This window comes from Cherax quadricarinatus, unplaced genomic scaffold (assembly GCF_038502225.1).
Source record: "Cherax quadricarinatus isolate ZL_2023a unplaced genomic scaffold, ASM3850222v1 Contig2322, whole genome shotgun sequence".
Classification (NCBI taxonomy): domain Eukaryota; kingdom Metazoa; phylum Arthropoda; class Malacostraca; order Decapoda; family Parastacidae; genus Cherax; species Cherax quadricarinatus.
In genome coordinates this window covers 40,001-52,500 of record NW_027197348.1, presented here as the reverse complement: position 1 = coordinate 52,500, position 12,500 = coordinate 40,001, and the positions used below count along the sequence as shown (strand labels likewise).

Below are 12,500 nucleotides of genomic sequence, written 5' to 3'. Positions count from 1 at the left end.
GTGTCTCCTCTCATATTTTATCTCCCAGGCGAAATACGTCGATTTGCAATCGTATTTCGAGGTGAAACACGTCGATTTGCAATCGTATTTCGAGGTGAAACACGTCGATTTGCAATCGTATTTCGAGGTGAAACACGTCGATTTGCAATCGTATTTCGAGGTGAAACACGTCTATTTGCAATCGTATTTCGAGGTGAAACACGTCGATTTGCAATCGTATTTCGAGGTGAAACACGTCGATTTGCAATCGTATTTCGAGGTGAAACACGTCGATTTGCAATCGTATTTCGAGGTGAAACACGTCGATTTGCAATCGTATTTCGAGGTAAAACACGTCGATTTGCAATCGTATTTCGAGGTAAAACACGTCGATTTGCAATCGTATTTCGAGGTAAAACACGTCGATTTGCAATCGTATTTCGAAGTGAAATACGTCGATTTGCAATCGTATTTCCACTACGTGTTATCAAGAATTTTGTGTACACTGACGCAGTGTAGGTATAAGATTAGTAAAATAGGTATTATGGGTAATATTGATGGAATAAGGTGGTGGAGGTAGGTAAGCAAGCGCCTCGGAGACCGCCTTGGGATACCTACTTGCGGTAGCCTTGAAATCTCTGGGACTGATCCCTGGGTGAATAATGTCAAGAGTGTCGTGTGTGAACGATGATTTTGCCTGCTTGTATGAGATGCTACACACACACACACACACACACACACACACACACACACACACACACACACACACACACACAGAGGGGACACAGGGACAAGGGGTCACAACTGGAAGCTGAAGACTCAGACGAGTCACAGGGACGTTAGGAAGTATTTCTTCAGTCATAGAGTTGTCAGCAAGTGGAATAGCCTAGCAAGTGAAGTAGTGGAGGCAGGAACCATACATAGTTTTAAGAAGAGGTATGACAAAGCTCAGGAAGCAGAGAGAGAGAGGACCTAGAAACAATCAGTGAAGAGGCGGGGCCAGGAGCTGAGTCTCGACCCCTGCAACCACAATTAGGTGAGTACAATTAGGTGAGTACACATAGTCTGGACAGTGAGGTAGTGGAGGCAGGAACCATACATAGCTTTAAGACTAGATATGATAAAGCTCATGGAGCACGGAGAGAGAGAGGACCTAGTAGCGATCAGTAAAGAGGCGGGGCCAGGAGCTGAGTCTCGACCCCTGGAACCACAATTAGGTGAGTACAATTAGGTGAGTACATATAGTCTGGACAGTGAGGTAGTGGAGGCAGGAACCATACATAGCTTTAAGACTAGATATGATAAAGCTCATGGAGCACAGAGAGAGAGAGGACCTAGTAGCGATCAGTAAAGAGGCGGGGCCAGGAGCTGAGTCTCGACCCCTGCAACCACAATTAGGTGAGTACAATTAGGTGAGTACATATAGTCTGGACAGTGAGGTAGTGGAGGCAGGAACCATACATAGCTTTAAGACTAGATATGATAAAGCTCATGGAGCACAGAGAGAGAGAGGACCTAGTAGCGATCAGTAAAGAGGCGGGGCCAGGAGCTGAGTCTCGACCCCTGCAACCACAATTAGGTGAGTACAATTAGGTGAGTACATATAGTCTGGACAGTGAGGTAGTGGAGGCAGGAACCATACATAGCTTTAAGACTAGATATGATAAAGCTCATGGAGCACGGAGAGAGAGAGGACCTAGTAGCGATCAGTAAAGAGGCGGGGCCAGGAGCTGAGTCTCGACCCCTGCAACCACAATTAGGTGAGTACCCAACCACTAATTTCCTCAGTGTTTAAAACTATATTGACTCAAAAATATGCATAACGACCTCTAGCTATTACAACGAAATTTGTTATAGCGAAGATAACGAATATTTTTAAGGGGGTCTTGTGATATATTACGAAAAAATTATTTTTGTATTATATTGTGAGATTTTTTAATAGTATATATTAATAATAATGAAATAAGGCAATATGGATAGTTTTTTTGGAATGGGATTTGTAGGCCTGTCTTCAGGCCTATTTTAAAAGTAAGTTTAAGTGTGATGTTTTTATTAGTATTTTTGTAAGGTACGTTAGGTTTGTCAGGAAACAGGACTTTGGAGGAGGCCTTCTACTGGCTTATTATTAATAAAGATTCGCCGGTATTCTCCCGGCCCGGGCCTTTTCCAAGTGGTGGCCCGGCCTTGGCTCCCTCTTTAGGGAGTGTCTGAGACCTAAATCTCCCATGGGAGGAGGCACAAGTACCTCCTCATCTTTGGGACCAACTGTCCCCAGGCCTAGCTTCTGGGACCAACTGTCCCCAGGCCTAGCTTCTGGGACCAACTTTCCCCAGGCCTAGCTTCTGGGACCAACTGTCCCCAGGCCTAGCTTCTGGGACCAACTGTCCCCAGGCCTAGCTTCTGGGACCAACTGTCCCCAGGCCTAGCTTCTGGGACCAACTGTCCCCAGGCCTAGCTTCTGGGACCAACTGTCCCCAGGCCTAGCTTCTGGGACCAACTGTCCCCAGGCCTAGCTTCTGGGACCAACTGTCCCCAGGCCTAGCTTCTGGGACCAACTGTCCCCAGGCCTAGCTTCTGGGACCAACTGTCCCCAGGCCTAGCTTCTGGGACCAACTGTCCCCAGGCCTAGCTTCTGGGACCAACTTTCCCCAGGCCTAGCTTCTGGGACCAACTGTCCCCAGGCCTAGCTTCTGGGACCAACTGTCCCCAGGCCTAGCTTTTGGGACCAACTTTCCCCAGGCCTAGCTTCTGGGACCAACTGTCCCCAGGCCTAGCTTCTGGGACCAACTGTCCCCAGGCCTAGCTTCTGGGACCAACTGTCCCCAGGCCTAGCTTCTGGGACCAACTTTTTTTTTTTATTCGCCGGTATTCTCCCGGCCCGGGTCTTTTCCAAGTAGTGGTGACCCGGCCTTGGCTCCCTATCTGGGGAGTGTCTCGAGACCTAAGTCTCCCATGGGAGGAGGTACAAGTACCCCCTCATCTTTAGGACCAACTGTCCCCAGGCCTAGCCACAGTCCCCGCCCTCACGGGGCTCGTAGGAAGAAGCTAGACCTCTGGTCTGCCGTCTGCCATCTGCCCCGCCCCACAAAGGGGCTCGTGGGGATGGCAGTCTTATGAGCTGCAGATGGCAGCAAGCTCAGGCTCTTACTCTATTTCAGTTATTTTATATTTTATCTTTCTGTAAAAAATATAAACATAGGTAGCATTATATTATATATTTTTTGAATAAATCTGTAACTTATACTCACTCACCATTATAATATAAATTATATTTGCAGTTTATGTACATTTAATAATTTTATATAATAAAAGACTGCCAGAAGAAACAGTTAATTTTAAAGTACAAAGCGAGTGCAATTTCTACGCCCTGGAATTCTGACAAAAAACTACTCTCTGAAATCAATATTCTTCCCCGAAAAACGCCATTAACATTATAAACAAGAGTTCGGACACTTCAACTCAAAGTCAACTTGTATATCAACCACGTGACCCGCACCACAACCCATCTCCTGGACTCCTGGAACTGTTAAATGGATGGATTTCTGACGAAAGGAAATCTTGAGTAGTTTCCCCTGAAAAAAGATTTCGAGTCAAAGAAAACGGGTTGCAAATTTTGTTTGGCTGGAAGATAATGGAGAATAAATGGAAGAAAAAGTGGAGACAAGTTGCTTCCATTGTTGCATTCATCGTTGCAACAGCTGAGGTAAGTTGCAACTTAAGTTTTACAAAGGTAAACCTCGATTTAACGGACTAATATGATAATGTGACCTCCCTATACGGGGTGTTTCAAATTTATTGACCTAATTTCAAGGCAAACTGCTTCAAAATCGGATCCATCAATTTGAAACACCTTGTAGTATTATCTAACACTGTAAATACGATTTACAAATTACCCATTAGATTTTCACCCCATTATTTCTAAAGTCCATTGAATCTAGTCCCATTACGTAAACAAAAGGACATTTAAAGGTCAATTTTGAGTGTTATTATTATTATTATTAAAGATTAGCCGGTATTCTCCCGGCCCGGGCCTTTTCCAAGTGGTGGCCCGGCCTTGGCTCCCTCTTTAGGGAGTGTCTGAGACCTAAGTCTCCCATGGGAGGAGGCACAAGTACCTCCTCATCTTTGGGACCAACTGTCCCCAGGCCTAGCTTCTGGGACCAACTGTCCCCAGGCCTAGCCACAAGCTAGGCCTCTCTGGTCTGCCATCCCCGCCCCAAGGGGACTAATGGGAATGACAGTCTTATGAGCTAAAGGCTCGGGCTCAGGCACCTACCCTACCCTAGAAGGGCTGGGCATGGTGTCGATCAAAATTTTGAGTGACCGTACAAATGCATCTATTTAAATACATAGACAGATTTTTGTAAATAAGACAGATTTATGTAAATACTGATTTACAGAACTAACAGTCAGGTTGAACCATTTCTTGGGAAGGGGGTATTGCAGAGCTTATTTATAAATACAAAAAAAAATTATGTTTTTTTGAGTGGGAGTATATTGTATTTTCCGGCATATAAGGCGCACCCTTTTACTCCTGCAAAAGGGTGCGCCTTATATACCGGAAAATCATACTGCGTCTTATATGCTAAAGGTCAGGGTTAAGGGATGTCTCTGTGTTACATTATAGCAGTTGTTTACTAACGTTATATTACAACTGTCTGGATATATCGTCTTACATGATTATAAATGTGCGTCTTATATGCCGGAATATACGATATATGTCTGCACAGACGCTGAAACCACATCTATGGAAATGGATTTACTGTACTAACAGCCTGGTTGACCTAATTTTGGGAAGGATATATTGTAATGCCTAATTGTTCACAGCGAAATTCCGGTAGGTTAAGTTTTTGGTTCATTAGACCAGTGCCACTCTGGCACCTTTGTAAACTTGCTCATAGAGGTGTGAAGACAGTGAACACCTGTGTGTTCGTAACGACACATGTGAGCATCATTGATGAATTAGACACATGTGACACCTAGGTGTGTGTGTTGAGAAGATATTTGGCTAGTTATTGACTTTTATCAGTTCAAGATTTTGACGGTGATGGCGCTGTGGTTACTGTTAGAGGAGGTTAACAGTGCCACAGTCTGGTTGATGATGGCACTGTGGTTACTGTTAGAGGAGGTTAACAGTGCCACAGTCTGGTTGATGATGGCGCTGTGGTTACTGTTAGAGGAGGTTAACAGTGCCACAGTCTGGTTGATGATGGCACTGTGGTTACTGTTATAGGAGGTTAACAGTGCCACAGTCTGGTTGATGATGGCACTGTGGTTAGTGTTAGAGGAGGTTAACAGTGCCACAGTCTGGTTGATGATGGCGCTGTGGTTACTGTTAGAGGAGGTTAACAGTGCCACAGTCTGGTTGATGATGGCACTGTGGTTACTGTTATAGGAGGTTAACAGTGCCACAGTCTGGTTGATGATGGCACTGTGGTTACTGTTAGAGGAGGTTAACAGTGCCACAGTCTGGTTGATGATGGCGCTGTGGTTACTGTTAGAGGAGGTTAACAGTGCCACAGTCTGGTTGATGATGGCACTGTGGTTACTGTTATAGGAGGTTAACAGTGCCACAGTCTGGTTGATGATGGCGCTGTGGTTACTGTTAGAGGAGGTTAACAGTGCCACAGTCTGGTTGATGATGGCGCTGTGGTTACTGTTAGAGGAGGTTAACAGTGCCACAGTCTGGTTGATGATGGCACTGTGGTTACTGTTAGAGGAGGTTAACAGTGCCACAGTCTGGTTGATGATGGCGTTGTGGTTACTGTTAGAGGAGGTTAACAGTGCCACAGTCTGGTTGATGATGGCACTGTGGTTACTGTTAGAGGAGGTTAACAGTGCCACAGTCTGGTTGATGATGGCACTGTGGTTACTGTTAGAGGAGGTTAACAGTGCCACAGTCTGGTTGATGATGGCGCTGTGGTTACTGTTAGAGGAGGTTAACAGTGCCACAGTCTGGTTGATGATGGCACTGTGGTTACTGTTAGAGGAGGTTAACAGTGCCACAGTCTGGTTGATGATGGCGTTGTGGTTACTGTTAGAGGAGGTTAACAGTGCCACAGCCTGGTTGATGATGGCACTGTGGTTACTGTTAGAGGAGGTTAACAGTGCCACAGTCTGGTTGATGATGGCACTGTGGTTACTGTTAGAGGAGGTTAACAGTGCCACAGTCTGGTTGATGATGGCACTGTGGTTACTGTTAGAGGTTAACAGTGCCACAGTCTGGTTGATGGTGTTGGCACTATAGTTAGTGCTAGAGGAGGTTAACAGTGCCACAGTCTGGTTGATGATGGCACTGTGGTTACTGTTAGAGGAGGTTAACAGTGTCACAGTCTGGTTGATGATGTTGGCACTATAGATAGTGCTAGAGGAGGTTAACAGTGCCACAGTCTGGTTGATGATGGCACTGTGGTTACTGTTAGAGGAGGTTAACAGTGCCACAGTCTGGTTGACGATGGCACTGTGGTTACTGTTAGAGGAGGTTAACAGTGCCACAGTCTGGTTGATGGTGTTGGCACTATAGTTAGTGCTAGAGGAGGTTAACAGCGCCACAGTCTGGTTGATGATGGCACTGAGGTCACTGTTAGAGGAGGTTAACAGTGCCACAGTCTGGTTGATGATGGCACTGAGGTCACTGTTAGAGGAGGTTAACAGTGCCACAGTCTGGTTGATGATGGCACTGAGGTCACTGTTAGAGGAGGTTAACAGTGTCACAGTCTGGTTGATGGTTGTGGCACTGTTGTCACTGTTAGAGGTTAACAGTGCCACAGTCTGGTTGATGGTGATGGCACTGTGGTCACTCTCAGACAAGGTTAACAGTGCCACAGTCTGGTTGTTGATGGCACTGTGGTCACTGTTAGATGAGGCTAAGTGCCACAGCCTGGTTGATGGTGATGGCACTATGGTCACTGTCAGACGAGGTTAACAGTGCCACAGTCTGGCTGATGGTGTTGGCACCGTAGTTACTGTTAGAGGAGGTTAACCGTGCCACAGTCTGGTTGATGGTGTTGGCACTATAGTTAGTGTTAGAGGAGGTTAACAGTGCCACAGTCTGGTTGATGGTGGCACTGGAGTTACTGTTAGAGGAGGTTAACAGTGCCACAGTCTGGTTGATGGTGTTGGCACCGTAGTTACTGTTAGAAGAGGTTAACAGTGCCACAGTCTGGTTGATGGTGATGGCACTGTAGTTAGTGCTAGAGGAGGTTAACAGTGCCATAGTCTGGTTGATGGTGTTGGCACCGTAGTTACTGTTAGAGGAAGTTAACAGTGCCACAGTCTGGTTGATGGTGATGACACTACAGTTAGTGCTAGAGGAAGTTAACAGTGCCACAGTCTAGTTGATGGTGTTGGCACTACAGTTAGTGCTAGAGGAAGTTAACAGTGCCACAGTCTAGTTGATGGTGTTGGCACTACAGTTAGTGCTAGAGGAGGTTGTTAACAGTGCCACAGTCTGGTTGATGGTGATGGCACCGTAGTTACTGTTAGAGGTTAACAGTGCCACAGTCTGGTTGATGGTGTTGGCACCGTAGTTACTGTTAGAGGAGGTTAACAGTGCCACAGTCTTGTTGATGGTGATGACACTACAGTTAGTGCTAGAGGAAATTAACAGTGCCACAGTCTGGTTGATGGTGTTGGCACTACAGTTAGCGCTAGAGGAAGTTAACAGTGCCACAGTCTTGTTGATGGTGATGGCACTACAGTTAGTGCTAGAGGAAGTTAACAGTGCCACAGTCTGGTTGATGGTGTTGGCTCTACAGTTAGCGCTAGAGGAAGTTAACAGTGCCACAGTCTTGTTGATGGTGATGGCACTACAGTTAGTGCTAGAGGAAGTTAACAGTGCCACAGTCTAGTTGATGGTGTTGGCACTACAGTTAGTGCTAGAGGAGGTTAACAGTGCCACAGTCTGGCTGATGGTGATAGCACTATAGTTAGTGCTAGAGGAAGTTAACAGTGCCACAGTCTAGTTGATGGTGTTGGCACTACAGTTAGTGCTAGAGGAGGTTAACAGTGCCACAGTCTAGTTGATGGTGTTGGCACTACAGTTAGTGCTAGAGGAGGTTGTTAACAGTGCCACAGTCTGGTTGATGGTGATGGCACCGTAGTTACTGTTAGAGGTTAACAGTGCCACAGTCTGGTTGATGGTGTTGGCACCGTAGTTACTGTTAGATGAGGTTAACAGTGCCACAGTCTTGTTGATTGTGATGACACTACAGTTAGTGCTAGAGGAAGTTAACAGTGCCACAGTCTGGTTGATGGTTTTGGCACTACAGTTAGCGCTAGAGGAAGTTAACAGTGCCACAGTCTTGTTGATGGTGATGGCACTACAGTTAGTGCTAGAGGCAGTTAACAGTGCCACAGTCTGGTTGATGGTGTTGGCACTACAGTTAGCGCTAGAGGAAGTTAACAGTGCCACAGTCTTGTTGATGGTGATGGCACTACAGTTAGTGCTAGAGGAAGTTAACAGTGCCACAGTCTAGTTGATGGTGTTGGCACTACAGTTAGTGCTAGAGGAGGTTAACAGTGCCACAGTCTGGTTGATGGTGATGGCACTACAGTTAGTGCTAGAGGAGGTTAACAGTGCCACAGTCTGGTTGATGGTGATAGCACTATAGTTAGTGCTAGAGGAGGTTAACAGTGCCACAGTCTAGTTGATGGTGTTGGCACTACAGTTAGTGCTAGAGGAGGTTAACAGTGCCACAGTCTGGTTGATGGTGATAGCACTATAGTTAGTGCAAGAGGAGGTTAACAGTGCCACAGTCTAGTTGATGGTGTTGGCACTACAGTTAGTGCTAGAGGAGGTTAACAGTGCCACAGTCTGGTTGATGGTGATAGCACTATAGTTAGTGCTAGAGGAGGTTAACAGTGCCACAGTCTAGTTGATGGTGTTGGCACTCTAGTTAGTGCTAGAGGAGGTTAACAGTGCCACAGTCTGGTTGATGGTGATGGCACTATAGTTAGTGCTAGAGGAGGTTAACAGTGCCACAGTCTGGTTGATGGTGATAGCACTATAGTTAGTGCTAGAGGAGGTTAACAGTGCCACAGTCTGGTTGATGGTGATAGCACTATAGTTAGTGCTAGAGGAGGTTAACAGTGCCACAGTCTGGTTGATGGTGATGGCACTATAGTTAGTGCTAGAGGAGGTTAACAGTGCCACAGTCTGGTTGATGGTGATGGCACTACAGTTAGTGCTAGAGGAAGTTAACAGTGCCACAGTCTGGTTGATGGTGATGGCACTACAGTTAGTGCTAGAGGAGGTTAACAGTGCCACAGTCTGTGGAACAACACAAACTGGTGACCTGAAACACAAAAGCGACCATCGTTCTCAACATTTCTGTAACCTCAGTATGTTTACACCAGCCAGTAACTACAGCAGTGAAAGATCTGAAGATACTGTGGGTGGCCCGGTGGCCTGGTGGCTAAAGCTTCCGCTTCACACACGGAGGGCCCGGGTTCGATTCCCGGCGGGTGGAAATTCCGACACGTTTCCTTACACCTATTGTCCTGTTCACCTAGCAGCAAATAGGTACCTGGGTGTTAGTCGACTGGTGTGGGTCGCATCCTGGGGGACAAGATTAAGGACCCCAATGGAAATAAGTTAGACAGTCCTCGATGACGCACTGACTTTCTTGGGTTATCCTGGGTGGCTAACCCTCCGGGGTTAAAAATCCCAACGAAATCTTATCTTATCTGTATAAGCTTATCTAGCTGCAGTTGCAAGTTCCAACAGCATCACCAACGCAGCCAGGAGTTGTGCAACGCCTTTGCGAGCAGCAACTTGGTAATATCACAAGATACACCTCATTCCACAGTTCCCTGACCTTGGTGGCTGTTGTGAAGGAAATGTTGCAGATTAAGGACTCTGCAACAATGGAATGCCTAATTGAGGGGAACGCTATGTTGCAGAGCAATGGTGGTGATAGCAATGTAAATATGTGGTTGATGGTGGGCCTAAAGGCCTGGTAATGTGTGAGGGTCATTAGGATTCCTCTGGACCTGTTCATTACCAGTCAAGATTAATAGTGAAATTAGTGATTAGTGTAAACTGCCAGTGTATGTATACTGGAATATACACACTTCTCAATGTAAATACTCTGAGATATACATTTCTTAGTGTATATACACTGAGAGGTATATACCTCTAAGTTTATATACACTGAGAGGTATATACCTCTAAGTGTATATACACGGAGATATACACCTCTCAGTGTATATACAATGAGATATCTCCCAGTGTACAGCCTTAATGGCCCTCGTGGGAGGTACTTCCCTCCTAGTACTGAGGTACTTCCCTCCTAGTACTGAGGTACTTCCCACTTTGTACTGAGGTACTTCCCACCTTGTACTAAGGTACTTCCCACCTTGTACTAAGGTACTTCCCACCTTGTACTAAGGTACTTCCCACCTTGTACTAAGGTACTTCCCACCTTGTACTAAGATACTTCCCACCTTGTACTAAGGTACTTCCCACCTTGTACTAAGGCACTTCCCACCTTGTACTAAGGTACTTCCCACCTTGTACTAAGGTACTTCCCACCTTGTACTAAGGTACTTCCCACCTTGTACTAAGGTACTTCCCACCTTGTACTAAGGTACTTCCCACCTTGTACTAAGGCACTTCCCACCTTGTACTAAGGTACTTCCCACCTTATACTAAGGTACTTCCCACCTTGCACTAAGGTACTTCCCACCTTGTACTAAGGTACTTCCCACCTTGTACTAAGGTACTTCCCACCTTGTACTAAGGCACTTCCCACCTTGTACTAAGGTACTTCCCACCTTGTACTAAGGTACTTCCCACCTTGTACTAAGGCACTTCCCACCTTGTACTAAGGTACTTCCCACCTTGTACTAAGGTACTTCCCACCTTGTACTAAGGTACTTCCCATCTTGTACTAAGGTACTTCCCACCTTGTACTAAGGTACTTCCCACCTTGTACTAAGGTACTTCCCACCTTGTACTAAGGTACTTCCCACCTTGTACTAAGGTACTTCCCACCTTGTACTAAGGTACTTCCCACCTTGTACTAAGGCACTTCCCACCTTGTACTAAGGTACTTCCCACCTTGTACTAAGGTACTTCCCACCTTGTACTAAGGTACTTCCCACCTTGTACTAAGGTACTTCCCACCTTGTACTAAGGTACTTCCCACCTTGTACTAAGGCACTTCCCACCTTGTACTAAGGTACTTCCCACCTTGTACTAAGGTACTTCCCACCTTGTACTAAGGTACTTCCCACCTTGTACTAAGGTACTTCCCACCTTGTACTAAGGTACTTCCCACCTTGTACTAAGGTACTTCCCACCTTGTACTAAGGCACTTCCCACCTTGTACTAAGGTACTTCCCACCTTGTACTAAGGTACTTCCCACCTTGTACTAAGGTACTTCCCACCTTGTACAAAGGTACTTCCCACCTTGTACTAAGGTACTTCCCACCTTGTACTAAGGTACTTCCAACCTTGTACTAAGGTACTTCCCACCTTGTACTAAGGTACTTCCCACCTTGTACTAAGGCACTTCCCACCTTGTACTAAGGTACTTCCCACCTTGTACTAAGGTACTTCCCACCTTGTACTAAGGTACTTCCCACCTTGTACTAAGGTACTTCCCCCCTTGCACTAAGGCACTTCCCACCTTGTACTAAGGTACTTCCCACCTTGTACTAAGGTACTTCCCACCTTGTACTAAGGCACTTCCCACCTTGTACTGAGGTACTTCCCACCTTGTACTAAGGTACTTCCCACCTTGTACTAAGGTACTTCCCACCTTGTAATAAGGTACTTCCCACCTTGTACTAAGGCACTTCCCACCTTGTACTAAGGTACTTCCCACCTTGTACTAAGGTTCTTCCCACCTTGTACTAAGGTACTTCCCACCTTGTACTAAGGCACTTCCCACCTTGTACAAAGGCACTTCCCACCTTGTACTAAGGTACTTCCCACCTTGTACTAAGGTACTTCCCACCTTGTACTAAGGTATTTCCCACCTTGTACTAAGGTACTTCCCACCTTGTACTAAGGTACTTCCCACCTTGTACTAAGGTACTTCCCACCTTGTACTAAGGTACTTCCCACCTTGTACTAAGGCACTTCCCACCTTGTACTAAGGTATTTCCCACCTTGTACTAAGGTACTTCCCACCTTGCACTAAGGTACTTCCCACCTTGTACTAAGGCACTTCCCACCTTGTACTAAGGTATTTCCCACCTTGTACTAAGGTACTTCCCACCTTGCTACTTCCCACCTTTTACTAAGGTACTACCTTGTACTAAGGCTTCCCACCTTTTACTTCCCCACCTTGTACTAAGGTACACTTGTACTAAGGTACTTCCCACCTTGTACTAAGGTACTTCCCACCTTGTACTAAGGTACTTCCCACCTTGTACTAAGGTACTTCCCACCTTGTACTAAGGTACTTCCCACCTTGTACTAAGGTACTTCCCACCTTTTACTAAGGTACTTCCCACCTTGTACTAAGGTACTTCCCACCTTGTACTAAGGTACTTCCCACCTTGTACTAAG

The 12,500-nt window shown here is 46.1% G+C and overlaps 1 long non-coding RNA gene across 1 annotated transcript in view; it reads left to right on the top strand.

Moving 5' to 3' along the window:
- LOC138851833 (uncharacterized) overlaps positions 1-12,500 on the top strand; it is a 38,288-nt gene that overhangs the window by 2,115 nt on the left and 23,673 nt on the right. Inside the window, exon 2 of the long non-coding RNA XR_011391425.1 lies at positions 3,258-3,682. This is a non-coding gene — a long non-coding RNA (uncharacterized lncRNA). The remainder of the gene's footprint in view (positions 1-3,257; positions 3,683-12,500) is intronic.